Raw genomic sequence first — 10,746 nt, 5'->3', positions numbered from 1 at the left:
CAGTCAGATGTATCTTCCCTACTTGTTACATTTCGTACATCATGAATTATTCATCATAACTCCGGCTGAGTTACACTGGGACAGTGTAATTTAAGTCTGGGAGGAGATTTACTGATATAATTTATTTTATTCTTATATAAAAGGAATTTTAATAAATTATGCTTAGCTATTGAAAATAAATACTATAATCTTATATTGATTTAAACTTGAATATCTAACCAATCTCTAGCACCATTTTAGATTTACTGATTGCAGATAGCACTATAGATGCTAAAGCATATCAACCTATCGACTACACACTTGCCTTGACATGCATGAAGTAACCAAATCTGATTTCCAACACTGAACCTGACATAACCGCTTGTCTTGGGGCTTGGTATACATGGGATCGGATTCTTCAGACAAGTATGGAAGGTAACGCCTTGTGTAGATTATTTATCACATTTTCTCTCTTTAAATTTCGACCCTAGAATAGTTAGTGATTTATATTTCAAAAAAAAAAAATATATATATATATATTGTTTACTTAGGATGAGGCTGAACAGGACTTGGTAGCTAAAACCATTAAGGCTTGATTCATGAAGACTCCAATAAACCAAAGTTCGAAACGGGACTTGGAGACGGCAATCTTCAAGGCTTGCTTTCGCAAAGATCTCTTGGATATAGGTCAAAAAGAAGTGAACAGATCTTGGTGGCAACCACCATTAAGTTCATGGAAGCCTGTCCAATCTTGCTCACTGATCCTGCAATGGAAGCAGACTTTGACTCAAGAGAGAATATTAGAGAGAGAGAAACTAGGAACTAACTTTTACCTGCAGTTCCAGATACTTGTCTGAAATCCTTGCATCCTATGATCGATACTCCCAAGGTAAAGCATTCACTTTATATTTATGCTAAGAAATGAAGTCAGTAGAAGGGATGTCAGACGTGAATTGATGAGTTGTGTTATGTTAGAAATGGTTGCTAAGCTAGGATATTGCATAGTGTGCTTTTGTGGTTGGGACTTTTTAGATGTGGTTGCAAAATTGTTGAGGAAAAGATTTCTATGCTTTAAAATCTGTAGTCCCTAATATTTTCAAACCTCTTTCAGAGAGACTGCCTGTATGTTATGCTTGAGGACAAGCAAAAGGGTAAGTCTGAGGGAGTTGATATACCTTGGATTTGACCCGTTTTCATCCATGGTATATAGGTGTTTTACTATATATATATATATATATATATATCTATGTTTTCTACTCTTCTAGGTATGTTTTCAGGTTCAGGTGCATTTCGGAGTCAAGCTATGACTTTGGAGCATTTTGGAGCTCGAAGGACATTTCATCCGAGCTGACCATGTAGAGGTCGACGAGAGGAAGAACAATCGATTGATGTGCATCCAGTGCTGTCGATCGACACCAAGAGATGCCTCGACAAATGAAGATTAATATCGATCGATGTACACAAGTACCATTGATCGATGTCGAGACATTGGACACGCGACATTTTGGATCCAGCAGACTTGAATCCCAAGTCCAAGCCAAATTTCGAAAATGCCCTGACGAGTTTTTAACCTAGTAGATTATATACTGCCTAAGTGTTTTGACGGCAGAGAGAGCTTTTGTTACAGTTTTACTTTGAGAGAGAGAGAGAGTTTTGGAGAGAAGATCACTTGTGATTGGAACTCCTTGTTTTGCATTTCTTTTCATCTATACTATGAATTCCCATTTCTTCGTTGTCATGAATTGCTTTGCTATGTCTGAGTATTTCATTTATTAGATCCAGGGTTCAGATAGGTTTGTGGGATTATCCCAAACTATAGATCTGCCTTGTTGTGATATTCATGATAGATTTGTATTTATTGCTTGTTTTAGCCTTGCTAACTAGAACATGATCATAGGATTGCATACTCAAGCACCCTTGTTATCCCATCCTGACATCTATCTATTATATTAGGATTGCTAGAGAGGGCTAACCGCCAATTTAGTATCTTAATAGGGTATATTGATACCACTCAAATTACCCTAAGGAGTGTTACTCTCATCAAAAGAGGTTCAGATGTAGTACTTAGGGATCAAATCCACAAGGAGCTAGGGAACAATTAAATCTAGTGTTTATTAATCCTAAAGGTTGTAATGTTTTAAATAAAATAGCAATAGTGACTAGCGAGTAAATGATAAATGTAACTTAGGTTGGAAATGATATTAGATGCAGGGCCACTATTCAGGTATTGGAGATTATAATTCCTATAGATGCCTAACTGTTGCATGCATGATATATTAGAGCTCATTCGCTTAACTCAGTGATCAGCTGTCGCATGTACCACTGGTTAACAGACTAGATCTTGTGTCTCACCGGTTAGATGCAGACACAAGAGAGTGTCGATCGATAGTCTATTAAGACGTCGACCGATACACTTTTGCCAACATCGATCGATTGTCAGTTGAGGACATCGATCGATGGGTTCTAGCCAGGCCTATGCGCGAGTATGAAAATTCTCTACTAAGATTCTAAATTGGCGGTTAGCCCTCTCTAGAAATCCTAATATGATAGATAGATGTCAGGATGGGATAACAAGGGTGCTTGAATATGCAATCCTATGATCATGTTCTAGTTAGCTAGGCTAAAACAGGCAATGAGTACAAATCTATCATGAATATCACAACAAGGCAGATCTATAGTTTGGGGCTAATCCCATAAACCTATCTGAACCATGGATCTAACAGTTCAACTACTCAGACATAGCAAAGCAATTCATATCAGTGGATAAATAGAAACTCATAGAATAGATGATAGGGAAACTGAAACAAGGAGTTCCAATCACAAGTGATCTTCTCTCCCAAATGAAACTTGTAACAAAACTAGGTCTAGAAAAGAAAAATCTCTTTCTGCCGTCAAACACTTAGGCAGTATATATATTCTACTAGGTTAAAAACTCGTCAAGGCATTTTGGTAATTTGGCTTGACCTTGGTTTTTAAGTCTGCTGAATCCAAAATGTCGCGTCTGGTGTCTCAACATCGATCGATGGTACATGTGTAGATCGATCGATATTAATCTTCATCTGTCGAGGCATTTCCTGATATCGATCGTCAGCACTGATGCGTATCGATCGATTATTCTTCCTCTCGCCGACCTCTAAGTGGTCAGCTCGGGTGAAATGTCCTTTATGCTCCAAAATGCTCCAAAGTCATAGCTTTACTCCGAAATGCACCTGAACCTGAAAACATACCTAGAAGAGTAGAAAACATAGATATATATATATAGTAAAATACTAATATACCATGGATAAAAATGGGTCAAATCCAGGGTATATCAACTCCCCCAGACTTACCCTTTTGCTTGTCCTCAAGCAAAACATACAGGCAGTCTCTCTGAAAGAGGTTTGAAAATATTTTGGAACTTAAGATTTTAAAAACATAGAAATCTTTCCTCAACAATTTTGCAACCACATTTAAACAGTCCTAATCACAAAAGCAACCATTTCTAACATAACACAACTCATCAATTCACGTCTGACATCCCCTCTACTGATTTCATTTCTTAGCATAAATATAAAGTGAATGCTTTACCTTGGGAGTATCGATCACAGGATGCAAGGCTTTCAGACAGGTTTCTGGAGCTGCAGGTAAAAGTTAGTTCCTAGTTTCTCTCTCTCTAAATTTCTCTCATGAGTCAAAGTCTGCTTCCATTGCAGGATCAGTGACCAAGATTGGACAGGCTTCCATAAATAAAAACTTAATGGTGGTTGCCACCAAGTTCTGTTCACTTCTTTTTGACCTATATCCAAGAGTTCTTTGCGAAAGCGAGCCTTGAAGATTGCCGCCTCCAAGTCCCATTTCAAACTCTTTTATTTGAGTCTTTATGAATCAAGCCTTAATGGTTTTAGCCACCAAGTCCTGTTCAGACTCATCCTAATTAAACAATAGATTTTTCTTATATTTTTTTATTATTTATTTATATAGATATATTTTTTTTTTAATAGAACTAATCTATGGTCGAAATCTAGAGAGAGAAAATGTGATAAATAATCTAAACCAGGCGTTACCTTCCAGACCTATCTGAAGAATCCGATCCCATGTATACCAAGTCCCAAGACAAGCGGTTATGTCAGGTTTAGTGTTGGAGATCAGCTTTGGTTACTTCATACGGTTCAAGGCAAGTGTGTAGTTGATAGGTTGATCTGATTTAGCATCCTTAGTGCTATCTGCAATCAGTAAATCTAAAATGGTTGTAAAGATTGGTTAGATATTCATGTTTAAACCAGTATAAGATTATAATTCCTATTTTCGATAGCTAAGCATAATTTATTTGAAATTCCTTTTTACGTAAGAATAAAATAAATTATATCAGTAAATCTCCCCCCAGACTTAAATTACACTGTCCCAGTGTAACTCAGCCGGAGGTATGATGAAAAGTGTATGATGTACGAAATGTAACAAGTAGGTAAGATACATCTGACCGTATTAGATATCGATCGATGGGTAAGTGTTACATCGATTGTCGTGTGGTTGCTTATGTTGAACGATGTCGACGTCTCGTCGTCGGTCGATATACAGGTCTTCCTACTTGGGTCTCCTAAATCTGAAAGAAATAAAACGAAAGAAATTAAATGCTAGCTAATAAAACCAAAGTAAAATACCTAATAGTGGGTTGCCTCCCACTCAGCGCTTGGTTATAGTCATTTAGCTTGGCTGTGGTAGTGATTGGCTATTGGGTGCAGAAGCAGCTGCTTGTTGGAAAGCAAGCATCCACGTCATTTCTGCGCATTCTGGACCAAGATGCAATGAAACTTCTTGTGGCCTCATCATTTCTTGTCCATTTGTCATCCAGCTTCCCAAGTACATTGGAGATGTTCTGTAGCCTTTCTTGAATGTTGTCAATGCTGACCTGGTGCCAGCCTATGTTGTCATAGGCGTATGCTGAAATATCTGTCAGTTCCTTTTGCATTGACTCCACTGTCTTGTGTATCAGCTGCTCGCCGATTGTTGTAGACTCGGCGTCGATCGATGCGAATATGTGCTCGTTGGTCGATCTCGGTGAGTTGCCGTAGATCGATTTTTCCTTTGTCCTGTCGATCGATTTTTCCTTTGTCCTGTTGATCGATCCTGATATCTGATGTTGAGCTGCGAGTTGCCTCTGAATGGCTTTGACTTCTTTCTGTAGCCATTCTGCGTGGTTGTCTAGTCCACTGATTTTGTTGTCGAATCGAAAGTAGATGTCATCGCAGCGTTTGTCAAGTCGTTCCTCCATGTTGTCTAGAGCAGTGTAGATCTTGGATGTGATCTTGTCAACTTCTGAAGCTGTGTAAGGAAGTAACTCCACAGGTTTCCTGCCATCGATCCAGGGTCCTCTTAGCCTGTCGATCGATGTTGATTTTTCCTGCAAAAAACTTTGATTAGTAATGTTCTCAATATCCTTTTGGGCATCAAGTAATTGACTAGACAATTTGTTTAAATCTATCATGACTGGTGATATAAAATGGTCATGCATATCCTCGTAAGTCCTCAGCCTCTCATTCATTGCTGAAACTTTGGCGTCGAGCGATGTGAAGGTGCACATGTCGATCGATGTGGCTGGATGTTGGTCCTTCTTGCGAATGGTGTCCAGGTCTTGCTGTAGTAGCTCGATTTTGGTGCTTAGCCAGTCCACGTTGTTGTTGAGAGGGCAGTAAACGTCGTTTATCCTTGTGTTGATGTATGAGACTTCCCATTCATCCCTGTGTTGTGTTGAGCATCGCGGTTCTGCAAGGGTCTGAGCTGTAGGAAGACTAACGTCGATCGATTTTGCACATGGTGCGTCGATCGATGCTGAGGTCGTAGCTTCCTTCTCAAGTTGCTGACGTAAACTATCAATTTCTGTCCTCATTTCTTCCATACATCTGAAAAGCTCATTGTAGCCTTTATCCAAAGGCTGATGTGTTTCATCTACCAGTGTTTTGAGCTCCTCTCCCAGTTTCTCCTGAGCTCCACAAATACCAAACACCATTTCATCGAGTTCTTCTTTGGTGTAGAGTTCTGGTTCCAGTCTTGTGGGTGTGAAGAAAGTGGCATGTTCTGGAAGACAGATGTGGCTCTCTTCAAAAAGAGATGCTCTTTCCAGTATTTTCCTGATGTTGTCCTTTGTGACAGGTATCATCTCACCAGCTGCGCTTCGTGCGTGTCCACGCTCATCTCTGTAGACTCCATATTCGTCCCTTTGTTCCCAAGTGAACTTTCTGGCTCCATACATGTCGAAAGCACGGCTCCCACATTCATAGCGTATGTCTATCGACGTCGGATTATCCATATCGATCAACATTGGTGTTACCCTGTCAATCGATGTCTCCATGATACCGTCGATCGATGCTTGCCCTTTTGGTTGGCGTGATAGATCTGGGTTGGTCTCTGTTGTGGTGACTCCTGCGTGGTTGTTGGGATCTGTTAGAATGACGTCTTGAGTGCCACGTTGCTGTGAGAACAGGTTGTCGGGTCCATTGGTTACTTGAAGGATGTCTGCTATGTCCTCTCTGGACACTTGTAAAATCCTTCCATCCATTGCACGTGCGTTGCCATCTGGATCCCTGAAAATACCAAATTCATCAGGTGTTAGAAAACCGTAATCAATGTTTGCATAATTATTCTTTTTATAAATAGAGAGATTAGGGTTTAGAGTAGTATCGATCGACGTAGATACAGTTACGTCGATCGATGGCAGAGTAATTTCTGCAGAATTTATCTTCTTGAGATGATTGCTCTTCATGGATTTTTCTGTTGATGTAGAAGGAAGAGTGTTCATCTTATTTGCTTGTGTGTTTGCTCTGATGTGTGTAGGTGGTTTCGGAGGTGCAAAACGATTTATATAGGTATCTGTAAACCTAGTCAGGGAGGGAATATTCTCCGGCTCCTGAATTTTCGCTGCGGCGCGAATATCGATCGATGTTCCTTTACTGGTGTCGATCGATGTGAGCGGTTGTTTTGCTGGACGAGGGTGGGTATCGACCGATGTGGAGTGCACAGCGTCGAACGATGTTGGAAACGTGTTGGTGAAGTTGTGTGTTTCAAGTCTTTCATCCTGCAAAGACATTTCTATTGCACGTTCTTTCCAGTAATCCTCATCGTATTCCTCGGTATGTTCCTCATGAGGTGAAGTAATTACAGTGTCAACTGCAAAACTTTCATGGAAACCACTGTCTGCCCAACTGCCTATGGAATAATCATCATGTCCTCTCCTGGTTGGAGGTTGGAAGGCAAAATGTTGGTGGCAATGATTAGGTGAAGTGAAATGGTCAAGTGGGTGCATTACGTTTAGTGACGTGTTGTTGTGGTCATCGGTCACCATTGACACATTGGAATCGATCGATGGAAAGGTTGGGGTGTCGATCGATTTCGAGTACTCTGTTTCGTACTCCGATTCATACTCTGCTCCACAATGGCATGCGCCAATGAAGCCGAGTTCTTTCCCATAATCCACAGAATTAATTACCCTTCTCTTAGGTCGGATGGGATCGTAGTGGATGTTTGGGTCTATGAGCGTTAGACACAATTTGTTTTCATTCATGTCACATACAACTCCTACTGTAGCTAGGAAGGATCTTCCAAGCAGAAGTGAAGAGTTCAAGTTAAGCTCGATGTCTAAGACATGAAAATCTACAGGGACAAGGGCATTACCAATCAGTACCTCCAGATCTCTTATGATGTCTCCGAATTGTTTCTCTGAAAGATCCACGAAGGTGAAGGATTCTGTTGAGGGTTCGATGGTCAAACCAAGCTGGTCCGCCATGATCCGAGGGAGGATACTACCCGATGCTCCTGTGTCACACATTGAATGGGGAAATTCAACACCCTGACTATGCATGGTATTGCAAACTTCCCAGGATCACTCTCTTCGTCAATGTGATCCTGTGTTTCAATTTCCTCTGACTTGATGAAACACATTCTAATGTCCTCCTCAGTTACCTTTGTTCTCTGAAGATCCACAACCGGTGTGTGAAGTAAGCTTCATCAAAAGGTTTTTCGATTGGGATTCTGAGGACTCGTTTAGTGAAACCATCCATCTCCTTAACGTTAGCTTCCCTCTTAAGGTTTTTAGGAATTTTCTCCTTCTTTTTCCTTAACCTTCTCCCTTCAGATTCTTGTTCTTCTTGAACAGGTTCTTGAACTATTTAAAGGGTGGGTGTTGGTTCGGGTGGGTTTGCTAATGGTTTAGGTGGTGGTCTGAGTGCATTGATGTAATCATTATCGATTGAGGGTAACCGCACTCGGTATGTCAGAGGGCCTTGTCGATCGATGGGAGGTGTGTTGTGACGATCGACGTCGGACTCTCTCTGTCGATCGATAATTGAGTTAACCGATCGATCGATTTTTCATAGAAAGGGGAGGGTGGGTGAGGATGCTTAGCTGCGAATTCTTCATGAGTTAGAATTCGAACCGCATTGCATTCAGTCGAATCGGCAGACGACGTCGATCGATGTCTGGAGCAATCCGTCCATCGATCTTCATCATGGTCTGTCGATCGATGCGAGTTCATCGACATCGGTCGACACCATTGGGATCCGCCAAGACTCATGGAGTTTCGATTTCAAAATCTCCTTCCTCAAGGTTTTCATTTCTCACCACTTTGCCAAGAATTCATCATCTATGATGGCATTTACGTGGTGTTTCCCTTTTTTGGCTCTGCTTCTCTAGCAAAAGCTTCTTGCCTCTTATAGTCTGCCCGTCCTGAATTACTTGGGTTTCAAGTTTTCTCACCTGAGTCCCTAAGGTCTCGATTTTGGTGTTCAGATTGTTGTAGGCAGAGTCTATCTTACCGTGAAATCCACAGTGATTTGTTGTTGTCCCAACAGTACTCGATCAAGAATTTCTTCGATCTTGCTTTCCTGAGTTGGGGTGGGGATTTTGATAGTAAGAGTTCGAGTAGCTCTGGCTGTTGTTGAAGGGTTTTTTGAAATTGTGAACTTTGGTACTTCTTTGGCCATTTCCAAAGAAGTTTCTGTTTCCGCCCTGGTTTTCCAAATTTTGGAATCGGTGGTACTTCCGATGTTGTAGTTCACATCTTCTCTCTTCGGTATCTGCTACTTCTCCTTCAGCTGAACATACTTGCTTCCTAAGAAGTTCGTGCACCACATCTAACTTAGCTCTTACTTCGTCCATCTGTTCCTTCCGATAGAGGCTACAGACTTCTTTCGTTCAGAGTCAGTGTTTTTGTGCTGCTGCTGTTAGCAAGGTTTTCGATAAGTCTCACAGCTTCCAACGGATTCCGAGTAGTGAAGTTTCCTTCACTCGCCGTATAAGGGCCATTTGATACTGTAAGGCGAGACCTCGAGAAAGAAAGTGCTTAGCAGCTGCACTGTCATTAAATCCGTGTGTGGACAGTCTCGCTGGAAAAACCTAAATCTAATCCACGCATCTTTGGAGGACTCTCCAGCCTTCTGCGAGAATGTGGAAATTTTGTTCCGAAGTTCTTCAGCGCGCGCCTCATCGAAGAAGTTTCGTAAGAAAGCATTCTTGATGTCGCTCCAGGATGTTAAAGATCATGTGGGTTGCTGCCTAAGCCAGTGCATCGCTTCTCCCTCAGCGTGTTATCTGAAGAGCTTGCACAGCAGGTAATCTTCGGGGACTCCTTCCATTCGAATGGCCGCGATTAGATCCTCGAACCGTTCCAAATGGTCCATAGGGTGCTCGTGGCGGTAACCCAGAGTAGGGTATCTGCGACACGAGAGGTGTAGTATTGAGGCTTCAGCTCGAAATTCTGCTTCTGGATCTCAGGAAGTCGAATCGCTGATCTGTTGGATAGTACTCATCTGGGCGATTGTAGTCGGCCAGTGGTTTCGATCGAGCCTCCTCATCTACAGGTTGGCAGTTCCTGTAGCATCAGCATCAGGGATTACAGTTCCCTGAGCATCTATTTCTGACCTGTTGCATTACGCAGATGACTGGCCTGGTCATACAGGTTTCCGTTCTCATCCTGAGTTAGAATAATAATGTTACCATTTTTGACGACACGTTATCGATCGACGTACACAGTGTAGTATCGATCGTTGTCGGACGACTGGGATAGATCGACGATGAAGTCTGGTGTCGGTCGACGGTTGGTTGTGCGTATCGATCGACGACGAAGTGGTTGCGTCGAGCGATGTGGAACGTTGACCTCTACGGATGGTGCGTTCCAAATGAGCAGGATCGTCTGAGAACAGTAAGTCTTCTCCTTGGCTTCTGGTACCGCTGGGCATGCACCGAAAGACAAGAAAAAGAAAGATTATTAGAAAAGGGGGTAAAGAAAGAATAAGAACTAATAAAACTAAATCTAATGGCGATTAAAACTCCCCGGCAACGGCAAATTTGATACCACTCAATTACCCTAAGGAGTGTTACTCTCATCAAAAGAGGTTCAGATGTAGTACTTAGGGATCGAATCCACAAGGAGCTAGGGAACAATTAAATCTAGTGTTTATTAATTCTAAAGGTTGGAATGTTTTAAATAAAATAGCAATAGTAACTAGCGAGTAAATGATAAATGTAACTTAGGTTGGAAATGATATTAGATGCAGGGCCACTATTCAGGTGTTGGAGATTATAATTACTATAGATGCCTAACTGTTGCATGCATGATATATTAGAGCTCATTCGCTTAACTCAGTGATCAGCTGTCGCATGTACCACTGGTAACAGACTAGATCTTGTGTCTCACCGGTTAGATGCAGACACAAGAGAGTGTCGATCGATAGTCTATTAAGATGTCGACCGATAACTTTTGCCAACATCGATCGATTGTCAGTTGAGGACATCGATCGA

This window comes from Brassica rapa, chromosome A09 (assembly GCF_000309985.2).
Source record: "Brassica rapa cultivar Chiifu-401-42 chromosome A09, CAAS_Brap_v3.01, whole genome shotgun sequence".
Classification (NCBI taxonomy): Eukaryota; Viridiplantae; Streptophyta; class Magnoliopsida; order Brassicales; family Brassicaceae; genus Brassica; species Brassica rapa.
The sequence above is the reverse complement of the archived record's forward strand: the minus strand, read 5'-3'. Positions refer to the sequence as shown.